Genomic DNA, 13,443 nt, shown 5'->3' with positions numbered 1-13,443 from the left:
AGATTTGGGGGTCACCTGAATAACCGAAGCTTTTCCTTAAAGATTCTGTGCCTCAGTTCCCTCAGCTGCAAAATGGGGGATTCAATACCCAATCGATCAGTGAACAAGACGTATTTACTGAACGCTTACTATATAGGGGCTCTGTATTAAGTCCTAAAGAGAGTACAGTATTGGCATACGAGTACCCTGCCTATAATGAGCTTACATTCTACTTTGATGATCTTGGACATACTCCAGCGTTTTGCACAGTGCTTGACAAGACCTCTCAGAGGTTTCGGGTGCTGCAGGCAGAGAGCTCTCCTGCTCCCGGAGCTGCTGCGTTTGCAGCTGCTGCATGATGAGAGCTTTCCGGCCCCAGGAGCTGCTGTGGTTGCAGCTGCTGCATGGACAAAGCTCTCTGGCTTCAGGAGCCGCTGCGGTTGCAGCTGCTGCCTGTACAGAGCTTTCGGGCCCCCGGACCTACTGCTGCATGCATAAAACTCTCCGGTCACTGGACCTGCTATAGGCAGACAGTGCTACATCCCCTGGAGCTGCTGTGCTTGCAGCTGCTGCATGCTGAGGGTTCTCCAGCCCCTGGAGCTGCTGCATGCAGAGAGCTCTCCGGCCCCTGGAGCTGCTGCGCTTCCAGTGCTGCATGCTGAGATCTCTCCGGCTCGTTGAGCCGCTGCATGCAGACAGCTCTTCGGCCCCCTGCAGCTGCTGCCTTTGCAGCTGGAGCCTGCAGAGAGCTCCGCGGCTCCTGGACCTGCAACGCTTTCATCTGGTGCCTGCAGCACGGCGGTCCCGGACTCCGGAAGCCTTGCCCTGTCGTCAGGCGGTCGCGGGGCCTGCCCTGTACAGGACACAGCGGGGCCGAGCCCCTTCCCCCGCCGTCCGCACTCACCTCCGCCATAGCCGCCTCGGCCATGGTGCTTTATTCCCTCGGACGGACGGACGGAGTGATGGGCGGGCAGAGGGTCTGCAGAGGTCCCGAGCTCGGCCTTCAGCTCCCCGCGGACTGGGACGCCGTGGGGGCTCCGTTTGTCCCCCGGCCCGGGGCTGCGGGGCTGCTAGCAAGGCCCGTCCCGCACTCCCCGCCTCGGCCCTGCGGTGTACCCCCGCGCCCCGGGACGGACCCACCTCCCGCCCTCTCCGCCCCGCCCGCAGACCCCCCGCAGCCCCGGACTACGCAACCCGCTACCTAGCGGCCCCCGCGCGCAACGCCCGCATGCTCGAGCCCCGCGCCGCCACCTAGCGGCCCCCTCGATCAACCGTCCCACATGAGGCTCACAGCCTTCATCTAGGTGACTTGATCCAGGTCACAAGGCAGAGAAATGGTGGAGTGGGGATTAGAACTCAGACCCTTCTGATTTTCAGATCCATGCTCTATCTACTAGGCCACACTGCTTCTCAACAGCTTTCCTACATAACCATTCATTCAATCAATCATATTTACTGAGCACTTATTGTGTGCAGAGCAGTGCACTAAGCGCTAGGAAAGTACAATTCGGCAACAAATAGAGACAATCCCTACCCAACAACGGGCTCACAGTTTAGAAGGCGGGAGACAGACAACAAAACAAAACAAGTAGGCAGGCATCAATAACATCAATATAAAAGGATAGAAGATGAAAGATCAATCCAATATTTGTAGAAGAGCTTCTGGAGACAGATGTAGGGAGAGTGGGGCGGGGGGGTTGCTGAGATAATTTGGAAGTGCTGGAGTGACAGCAGGAATCGTTTCCCACTCCTTAAAAACTGCCAGTGGTTTCCCATCCACTTCCATATCAGACAGAAACTCCTTGGCATGGGCTTTAAAGCACTCAATCACCTTGCCCCCTCCTACCTCACCTCCCCGATTTCCTACTATAACCAAACTGGCACATTTTGCTCCTCTAATGGCAAGAGTACTCAATGTATGTTGATTTCATCTTTCTCACATTGACCCCCTTGCTAATGTCCTGCCTCCAGTCTGGAATGCTCTCCACTGTTAAATCTGACATTCCATTACTTTCCACACCTTCAAAGTCTTATTACTAGCAGATCTCCTCCAAGAGCCCTCCGCAAGTTTGATTTCCTCTTCTCCCACTCCTTTCTAGGTCACTTTTGCATTTGGAGTTGCAAACTTTATTGACCCCTTCTTGAACACAGCGGCATTTATGCACATTCACATTTTATTAATTTATGTATATTAATGTCTATCTCCCCCGAAGACTGTAAGCTCATTGTGGGCAGGGACCGTTTCTACCAACTCTGATATATTGTGTTCACCCAAATGTTCAGTACAGTGCTCAGCACACAGTTAGTGCTCAATAAATTTGATTGATCAGTTGATTGATAAGACTATAAAATCTCCTGTACACAGGGGCCAGGATTGACAACTGGGTCTCAGACTTTGCACAGGCTTCCTGAGATTGGAGGTTTAGAGTCTGAGTGGTCAGAAGGGGGAGGTTAATAATAATAGACCATCTGAATAGGAGCAGGAATGGGACTGAAATTCAACTTGGGCTGTTGTTCCTGAATAAATAAGTTAAGCATACAGGCATCTGACAACTACCCCAGTGTTTCGGTACAGTGCCTAAGAGTATACAAATAGTGCATGGACCTTAGCAAGCACTTAAGCAATACCATTACCCAGAGCAGAGCGATAGCACAAATTGGATCTCTGACAGTGCTCAGCATACAATAGGCACTCAACAAATTATACTGTGTGACCTCCCCTGACTCCCAGGGGTAGACCTTCTTCTGGCCAAGAAGAGAATCCCTAGTGTTGCTGGATCTGGGTGAAGGTCAGTGCTGCTGCCTGAGGCTGTGAAGTGGAGCCCATCTGCCCAGAGTGGCTCCACTACTGATCCTACAGGACAGAAAGCTGGCACCCTATTCACAGTCAAACCTGAAACCCCTCCCTTGACCAGGAGATATTGCGTGTTCCCAGAATCCCTTGGGGAATTTGTCCCCTCCCACTTCCTCTATGGGTCAGTGAGTTTAATAGTTTAATTCCTCACTCCTAATTCATGATCCCCAGAATCCCAACCTTCCTACCAGCCTCTACCTGCCCTTATTTCTCCCCTTCAAATTCTCCACAGACACTGACATCGGGAACAACTTGTCCCTATAGGATAAACTGGTCTCCACACCACGAGATTGGGAATACTTATAGGACTGAGCTTGAGAATGAGCATGAGGATGGGAATGACGAAACAGAATCCAAGGAGTTGAGAGTAAGCTATAAGCTAATTTGGAAGCCCCTTGTGTGCAGGGAATGTGTCTTCCAACTCTGCTGTATTGTACCCTCCCAGGAGCTCAGTACAGTGCCCTGCACACAGTAAGCACTCACTAAATACCATTTATTGATTGATTGAAAGGAATCCAAGGAGAAGGAGCAGGGTGATTGCAGCTGATCCCCATGGGGAGAGTCTTGGTGAATGAGGGAAGAGAGGAAAATCTGGGGGAAATGGAGTGAGTCCTGAAGAAAAGAGGACAGGCTAATAAATGGGAGGGAGGGACTGAGAAGTTTATCAATCAATCAATCAATGGTATTTATTGATAATTTACAACGTGCAGAGCATTGAAGAAAGCACTTAGGAAGGCACAAGAAAAAAGAGTTGTTAGGCATGTGCCCTGCCCACAGTGAGCTCACATCTAGAGGAGGAGATAGACATTAATGCAAATAAATGTATTATAGCTATGTGCATAAGTGCTGTACAAATGTGTACATAAGGGGGGGAGTAATTAATTAAAAGTGCTTAAGTAAAAATAATAATTACTTTGGTATTTGTCAAACACTTATTATGTTACAGGCACTGTAGAGGCTGGAAGGGCTACAAGCAAACCGGGTTGGACACAGTCTCTGTCCCTCGTGGGCCTCACAATCTCAATCCCCATTTTACAGATGAGGCAACTGAGGCACAGAGAAGTGAAGCGACTTGCCCAAGGTGACACAGAAGAAAAGTGGCAGAGCCAGGATTAGGACCCATGACCTTCTGACTCCCAGGCCCATGCTCTTTCCACTACACTATGCTGCTTCTCAAAGATCACTGATTTAAGTGCGTGGGCAACACAGAGGAAAATGAGTAGGGGAAAGGAAGATGTAATTGGGGTAGGCCTCTTGGAGAAGATGTGGGGAGAGTGGTGGCTTGTCAGATATGAGGGGAAAGGAGTTCCAGGTCACTGACAGTGGGCAAGGTATGGGCAATAAGATAGAGGAGGTTGAGCTACAGTGAGCAAGATGACACTAAAGGAGTGAAGTGTGAGGGTTAGGCTGTAGTATGAAATCAGTGGGGAAGTGTAGGAGGGGATAAGCTGATTGAGGTCTTCAGAGATGATGGAAAGTTGTTTCTGTTTCATGAGGAGGTAGATAGGCAACCACTGGAGGTTCTTGAGGAGTGGAGAAATGTGGACTGAACGTTTCTGCAGAAAAATGATATGGGCAGCAGAGTGAAGTACAGACTGGACTGGGGAGAGTCAGGGGGCCAGCAGGTCAGTGAGGAGGCTGATGGCAGTAGTCAAGGTGGGATAATAATAATAATAATAATAATGATGATGGTGGTGTTGGTACTTGTTAAGCATTTACTGTGTCAAGCACTGTAGATTAGTTACAAGCTAATCAATCATTCATTGAAGTTCGTTCAGTGACTTTCCCATCACTGTAGACGGCACTACCATCCTTCTCATCTCACAAGCCCACAAACTTGGTGTTGTCCTCGACTCCACTCTCTCGTTTACCCCACACATCCAATCCGTCACCAAAACCTGCCGGTCTCACCTCCACAACATTGCCAAGATCCGCCCTTAACTCTCCATCCAAACTGCTACCTTGCTGGTTCAGTCTCTCTTCCTATCCCGACTGGATTACTGCATCAGCTTCCCTTCTGATCTCCCATACTCCTATCTCTCCTCCCTTCAGTCTATACTTCACTCTGCTGTCCGGATTATCTTTCTACAGAAACGCTCTGGGTATGTTACTCCCCTTCTCAAAAATCTCCAGTAGCTGCCTGTCAACCTATGAATCAAGCAAAAACTCCTCATTCCCAGCTTCAAGGCTCTCCATCACTTCTCCCCCTCCTACCTCAGCTTCCTTCTCTACTTCTACAGCCCAGCCCGCACCCTCTGCTCCTCTGCTGCTAACCTCCTCACTGTACGTCGTTCTCACCCGTCCCACCGTTGACCCCGGCCCACGTCCTCCCCCTGGCCTGCAATACCCTCCCTCCACACTTCTGCTAAGCTAGCTCTCTTTCTCCCTTCAAAGCCCTACTGTTAGCTCACCTCCTCCAAGAGGCCTTCCCAGACTGAGCCCCTTTTTTCCTCTCCTCCTCCCCATCTCCCCCGCCCTACCTCCTTCCCCTCCCCACAGCACTTGTATATATATTTGTACAGATTTATTACTCTGTTTTTTACTTGTACATATTTACTATTCTATTCATTTTTTTAATGATGTGCATATAGCTTTAATTCTATTCGTTCTGTTCTATTTGTTCTATTCATCAAGATATTATTCAGCTCTCATATTTTATCAAGTCCATTGAAGGGATTATGCTCATTTCTGCTCATTTGTCTCCTTCAGCTAAATTTTTGTGTCAGTTGAGTTTCCTCAGAATTCAGTGGAACGATTTTTCATGCTTAAGAGAAGCAGCATGACTCAGTGGAAAGAACCCGGGCTTGGGAGTCAGAGGTTGTAGGTTCTAATCCTAGCTCCTCCACTTGTCACCTTTGTGACTTTGTGCATGTCACTTAACTTCTCTATGCTTTGGTTCCCTCATCTGTAAAATGGGCGTCAAGACTGTGAGCCTCACGTGTGACAAACTGATTACCTTGAATAATAATAATGATAACAATCATAATAATGATGGCATTTATTAAGTGCTTACTACGTGCAAAGCACTGTTCTAAGCACTGGAACTGTTCTAAGCATTGTATCCCCCTCCCGCGCTTAGAATAGTGCTTAGTACATAGTAAGCACTTAACATAAACAATTATTATTATTATTTGTATTATTAAAAGGAATGTGAGGCACCCAACAAAGAACTCAGACCCATGAACATGAGTTTAAAATCTTCTACACTACTGGCAGAGTTAGCAAAGGAAGAAATACTTTTACTTATTTTCAGAGAGTGTTCTCCAGGTCCCTAGTCCAGAGGTTGATTGAAGGGAAACATTATTTTCATTACTTTATTTATAAACCCTTTCATTACTTCATGGCATCAACACAACAGAAGGGAAATCACTGGTTCAACATTGGCTTATCCAATCTTAGCTTCACTGACACTGTCTTACCCTGATTCTCCTTTCTGTATTTGACCACTGTTTCTTAGTCTCTTTTGCAAGCTCCTCATCTACCTCCCACCCTCTGACAGTGAGAGAGTGTGGGCCTCAAGACTCAGTTCTGGGTCCCCTTCCATTCTCCATCTACACCCACTCCCTCGGAGAACTCATTCACTCCCATGGCTTCAACTACCATCTCTATGATGATAGATGATTCCCAAATGTACATCTCTGGCCCTGTCCTCTCTCCTTCTCTGCAGGCTTGCATTTCCTCCTGCCTTCAGGACATCTCTACCTGGATGTCCCACTGACATCACAAACCAAGCATGTCCAAAACAGAACTTCTCATCTTCCTATCTTCCTATCTAAGCCCTGTCCTCTTCCTGTCTTTTCCATAAGTGTTGACAATAACAATATCCTCCCTATCCCACAACCCTCAAAATTATCCTTATCTCTGCCATTCAACATATTCCATTTGTCACCAAATCCTCAGTCAGTCAGTCAGTCAGCCATTCGTTTTTATAGAGTGCTAACTCTATGCAGAGAACTGTTTTAAGGGCTTGTGAGAGCACACTATAAGAATATAACATACACATTCCCTACCTACAATGAGATTACAGTCTAGAATTGGAGAGAGATATTAATGTAAATAAATGTATTACTGATATATACATAAATTCTTTAAGGCTGGGAGGGGGGATGAATAAAAGGAGCAAGTCATGGTGAAAGAAGGGAATGGGAGAGGAGGGCTTAGTCAGGGAAGGGCTCCTGTCAGTTATACCTTCACCACATCACTAAATCTGCTCTTTCCTCTCCATATAACCTGCTACTGTGCTGATTCAAGCACTTATCATTTCCCACCTTGACTAGTACATATGGTTCCTGGCCTATCTCCCTGCCTCCTGTCTCTCTCCACTCCAGACCATACTGTTGTCCATACATTTTTTTCTAAAAAAAATTAATTCCACAGTTCCCAACTCCTTATGAACCTCCGGTGACTGCCCATTCATCTCCATGTCAAACAGAAACTCTTTACCATCAGCTTTGAAGCATTCAATCAGCTGTCCCCCTCCTATTTTATCTCAATAATTTCCTACTTTAGCTCAGCCCCCATACTTCACTCCTCTACCACAAGTTTACTCTCTGTGTCTCTGTCTTGTTTATCTCCCCAGTGACCCCTTTTCCAGGGCTTCCCTCTGACATGGAACCCCCTCCCCTTCTACATATGCCAGACCAACACTTTTGTCACCTTCAAAACCTAATTAACATCACAGCACCTCCAAGGGGCCTTCCCCAATTAAACCATTTTTTCCTTACTCCCTGTCCTTTCTGAACCACCTATGCACTGTAATATGTTTCCTTTAAGCACTTGAAATTCACCTCACCCTCAGTCCCACAGCAGTTATGTATATATCTGTAATTTATTCATTTGTATTAATGTCTGTCTCCCACTTTAGATTAAATGTTTATTGTCAGCAAGGAATGTGTCTACCAACTCTGCTGAATTGTACTATCCCAAATCCTTAGTACAGAGTTCCATAAACAGTAAGTGCTCGGTAAATACCCTGAGGCCATGGGTTCTAATCCCGGCTCCACCACTTGTCAGCTGTGTGACTTTGGGCAAGTCACTTAACTTCTCTGTGCATCGGTTACCTCATCTGTTAAAATGGGAATTAAGACTGTGAGCCACCCTGATTACCTTGTTTGTCTCCCAGTGTTTAGAACAGTTTATTAAAGAGATTACACTACAATAGAATTGGCATGCCACAATCCCTTCCCTCAAGAAGCCGACAGTCTAGAGGAGGAGACAGACATTGAAATAAATCATAGATCAGGAAAATGATGGGGTATTAGAATATGTACATAAGATCTGCGGGCTTGAGGGAGGGGAAGTATCACAGTGCTTAAGGGTTACAGAGTCAAATGAATAGGTCATGCAGGAGGGAGAGCAGTAGGTGAAATGATGACTCAGCTGGAGAAGGCCTCTTGAAGGAGTTGTCTTGAGTGGTATTGATAATGGTATTTAATAAGAACTTCCAATGAACTAAACTCTGCTATGAAGTGGGGTGTGGTCTCTTCCCAAACGGGACTCACAATCCAAATGAGGGATGAGCGATGTGTAGAAATGAGGATTAAGTGATGAAAAATGGGAGCCATCAAACCTAACAAATTTTAAAGTAATAAGAAAGAAAACAATCATAGGAGGGGGCAGACTTCAATTGCCTCACTGCTACAGGCCACAGGTCTTGGTAATGAGATACCGATGTCTTGTCAGTGGTCTTACAGTTTCAAAGGAGCTTTTGATGGCACCAATTCTCTGTTGAATTACACAGGAAATTATTACTGTAGCCTAGAGGTTGACTTGAAAGAGGGGCCAGGAGCTGGAAGGGGATGGAAGAGTTTAGGCTCAAGACCAGCCAGGTCCTATATATAATGTCAGCACATCACTCTTCAGGCCAGAGCTCTCTATGCAAAGCCCTCTAAAATCTCATCCTCTGATTAACACACACCACCTCATATCACCCAACTCAAAATCTACCTTAGTTCATACATTTAGGTTAGAGTTAGGGTTAGAGTCAGAATTACAGTTAGGGTTAAGGATAGGCTTTGTATTATATATATTACATATACGTGTGTGGGGGCGGTGTATTAAAAACAGTCTGGCTCAGTGGATAAGTATATTACTGGGAGTCAGAAGGACATGGGTTCTAATCCCAGATCTGCAACCTGTCTGCTGTGTGACCTTGGGCAAGTCACTTAACTTTTCAGTGCCTCATTTACCTCATCCTTAAAATGGGGATTAAGACTGTGAGCCCCATTTGGGACAGTCTCTGAATGTGTCCAGCCTGATTAGATTGCATCTACCCAATACTTAGAACAGTGCTTAACACATAGTAAGGGCTTAACTAATACCATAATTATACACACACACACACACACACACACACACACACACACACACACACACACATTTGCAGGGGATGGAGAGAAGATTGAAGTAGTTGATCATTTTTCTCTCTTGGGATCGATAATCAATAATAAAGGAACTAGTAGCCAAGAAATACGCCAAAGATTAATGTTAGGAAAACTTGCTTTGAGGAGCCTTGAAAAAGTCATGAAATGTACCGATGTAACAGTTGCCACAAAAATACAAATTATCAACTCTATGGTGTTTCCAATGACAATGTATGGATCTGAAAGCTGGACAGGGAAAAAACAGGATAGAAAGACCATCGATTCTTTTGAAATTGGTGGAATAAAGCTTTTGTGAATACCGTGGACTGCCCCAAAAGCAAACAAATGGATTTTAAAGCAAATTCAACTATAGTGGTCTTTGAAAGTCAAATAACTCGACATAGATTAGCATATTTTGGACACATAATCAGGAGGACTGATTCTCTGGAGAAGACACTATTGCTAGGAAAAGTCCGGGGAAAATGTGGAAGAGGCAGACTGGCAGGTAGATGGATAAAGACTTTAACAACGATAATGGAAGAACCATTAGTAAGGTTACGGATTATGGCAGAGGACAGGAGGTTCTGGAGAAAGTATATCCATGGAGTTGCTATCAATTGGAAATGACTTGATGGCACTTAGTAATAGTAAAACTAATAGTAGGTGGAACTAAAACTGATAATAACTATGACACGATTTCTAGGAAGCTGGCAGAATGTGTGATTAAAAAGAAAATTCTTATTTTAAGCTCTCATCAAGTTCATGTGATACAGATATGCATTGATGAATACGAATGAAACATTTCCCAATCCATGTTTCTCTCCCAGTAGGATATCTTCTCTGGACCTGCCTCATATTGCACAGGAATGGATAGAGGTGAGCTCTACTTTGGACTTATGATTCTGTTACAGATCTGCATTGGGTTCTCAGTAAACACATCTCCTCCTGTTCTATGTCTGTGTGCTCTCCGCCAACCACAAGCTCAGCTACCCAGATTTGATCCACAGCAAACTTGTCCTTGGCCAACATCATAATTTTTCTCACCTGGGGAATCCCAAAATCATGTCAGTTTGGGAACTGAGAAATTTCCTGGATGATATTGGATGTAAAATCATCATGTAAAATCATCAAGCACTTTTCCGATTGGCCAGGGTCACTTTTGTCGGCACCACCTGCCTTCTGACTGTCTACCAGACGGTCACCATCAGTCCCAGCAATAGCCAGTGGGGAAGGCTCAAAGTGAAATTATCTAAGTGCATCCTTCCCTCCTGCCTCCTCTCCTGGATCCTCAATATGCTGCTAAATGCTGATATGCCAATGTGCACAGTAGGCTCCTGGAACACCTGTAGCCAAATAACATATGATCTTAAATATTGTTCAGTAAGTACTGACAGTGTAGAAATTGCCCTGATAAATGCCATTATGTTTTCTGTCTGTGATTTGCTTCTACAGCCCAGCCCACACCCTCTGCTCCTCCGCCACTAATCTCCTCACTGTGCCTCATTCTCGCCTGTCCCACTGTCGACCCCCGACCCACGTCATCCCCCTGGCCTGGAATGCCCTCCCTCCCCACATCTGCCAAGCTAGCTCTCTTCCTCCCTTCAAGGCCCTACTGAGAGCTCACCTCCTCCAGGAGACCTTCCCAGACTGAGCCCCCTCCTTCCTCTCCCCCTCCCCCCTCCATCCCCCTCACCTTACCTCCTTCACTTCCCCACAGCACCTGGATATATGTATATATGTTTGAACGTATTTATTACTCTATTTATTTATTTATTTATTTTACTTGTACATATCTATTTATTTTATTTTGTTAATATTTTTTTTTGTTCTCGGTCTCCCCCTTCTAGACTGTGAGCCCACTCTTCGGTAAGGACTGTCTGTATATGTTGCCAACTTGTACTTCCCAAGTACTTAGTACACTGTTCTGCACACAGTAAATTCTCAATAAATACGATTGATTGATTGATTGCTATTTGTGGGCCTCATGAGTGTGGCCAGTGGTTATCTGATAATTGTCTTGCACAGACACCACAGACGGGTTCAGCACTTTCAGGGGCCCACTCATTCACCCAAGGTGATGCCTGAAGGCAGAGCAGGCAAGTGTGTCATTGCCTTGGTGACCCTCTATGTCCTGCTTTATAGACAGCAGACAGACCATGGTGAATGTTTTACTAAACATGAAAGGAAATTCTCTTCTGCTGATGAACAGTCATCTGGTTTGGTCATTCACCTTCTCTGTCATTAGTCCATTCCTGATTTTTCACAGTGACAGGAGAATAAGAACATTCTGGACAAGGGTATCCCCTATTACCAACATGCCTCTCGCATAAGGTGCCTGGAATTCTATCTGCTCTCTTTCCTGGAAGCCCAAGGTGAGCGTAGCCTGCAGGCACCTAAAGGCTGGAGAGATTCAGCGCTGACCCCTCTGGTCAGAGGCTCACTGCCCTGAAAGTTTGGATTAAAAGGGTAAGCAAGCAGGGCAGCCAACACAGGTTTTGCTCTTTCCATGGGCCACCAGAGGGGCCATAGTTGAATATTTGAAAAGCTCATACTCTGGAGAATTTATCTGCATGGACTTTATATTCAGGACACTTGTGACATGACAATTTGAGATCCCTGTAAAATTAAAATTGTTAGTATATTACATGCATCATATTTTTACAGTTACTATAATATTGACATTTTACTATTTTATACATATAAATTATATATATATGTATGTATATAATCATATATATTTCTTACTTTTATGCTTTCCCTTTGTGACTGATCTTCACATATGAAGTGTCTCTCTCTGCATTGGCTCAGACCTCGGAGAACTCAGTGGCCACATTTCTGAAGCCCTCCTGCTCCCTACAGTCCTCTGTACTTCATTTCTGATGCTCTCCTATTACCCATAGTTCTCTCTGCCACATTTATGAAGCTCTGTTGCTCCTTACTATCCAGTCCTGTGCGTGGAAATAGGGAGGGAAGAGAAGGGGCAATGCAATTGCACCACAGCAGGGATACGGGACTCAATTCAGTGCATTCTCTGAACCAAGAATCATAGCTCAGTTCATAGCTCAGATATGTTGAGGACTGTGGTCCTGACCCATTGTAAGGGTTCCCTTCGAAATACCATTCTCATCAGCCAAGAGATTCTCTGTGTTACAAGATAGACAAAAAAATTTGAGGTGAACAAGGTTTAAAATTAACTACAGACTCTACCCGTGAGAGAGAGAAACAGAGAAAGAGAAAGGTGAAGAGGATTGAATAATTCATCTTTAATTTTCCTTTCCAAAGCATAGTCTATCCCATGTTGAGTAGTGCTGAGTCACCCCCTGGGTCACCTCATCACTAATTCTTGTCAGTTCTACCTTCATAACATCACTAAAGTCCCCCCTTTCTTCTCTGTCCAAACTGCTACCAAGTTCATACAATTCATACAATTTATTCTCCCCTGTTTGGATTACTACATCAGTCTCCTTGCTGACTTCTCAGTCCACTGCCTCTCCGCACTCTACGCCCTACTTCACCCTGCTCCCCAGATCATTTTTCTGTAAAAACACTCAAGAAACGTTTTCCCACTCAATCAGAAAGCTCCAAAGGTTGCTTATCTACCTCTGCAACCAACAAAAACTCCTCACCATTGTCTTAAAAGCACTCCACCACCTTACCACCTCCTACCTCACCTCGCTGTTCGCCTTCCACAACCCAGTTGTCACATTTCACTCCTCTAATGCCAATCTTCTCACTATACCTCGATCTCATCCTTCTCGTTGCAGACAGCTCACCCACATCCTGCCTCATGCCTGGAATGCTGTTCCCCCCCATCAAATCTGACAGAGAATCACTCTCCCCCTCTTCAAAGCTTCGTAAAGGGCACAACTTCTCCAAGCAGCGTTCCCTGACTAAGCTGCCCTTAGCAGCCCCACAGTAGTTATATACATACCTGTAATTTATCTATATTAATATCTGCCTCCCCCGCAGGAATGTGTCTGTTCATTGTTGCATTGTACTTTCCCAAGTGCTTAGTACAATTCTCTTCAAAAAGTAAGCGCTCAATAAATACAATGCAATGAAAAGAAAGAAGAGAAAAGAGGTAGTGGAGAGAAGAGTTTGAAAGAGGAAAGCTTTTCAGATAGAGAAGGAATATGAATATTTACTATGTGTTTCCATTCTCATAACCTTACTTCCTTCCGAATGCTTAGCACAGAGTGCTTAGTACGTGCCATAATGATTATTACTGTCATTATCTTAATTGAAACT

At 45.2% G+C, this 13,443-nt stretch overlaps 1 pseudogene; it reads left to right on the top strand.

Moving 5' to 3' along the window:
* The first annotated feature begins 10,091 nt into the window (after nt 1-10,091).
* Nucleotides 10,092-11,525, top strand: LOC119923540 (annotated as a pseudogene).
* Nucleotides 11,526-13,443: the final 1,918 nt, after the last annotated feature.

Source organism: Tachyglossus aculeatus, unplaced genomic scaffold, assembly GCF_015852505.1.
Source record: "Tachyglossus aculeatus isolate mTacAcu1 unplaced genomic scaffold, mTacAcu1.pri scaffold_1_arrow_ctg1, whole genome shotgun sequence".
In the NCBI taxonomy this organism is placed as follows: Eukaryota; Metazoa; Chordata; class Mammalia; order Monotremata; family Tachyglossidae; genus Tachyglossus; species Tachyglossus aculeatus.
This window is presented reverse-complemented; position numbering and strand designations above follow the sequence as displayed.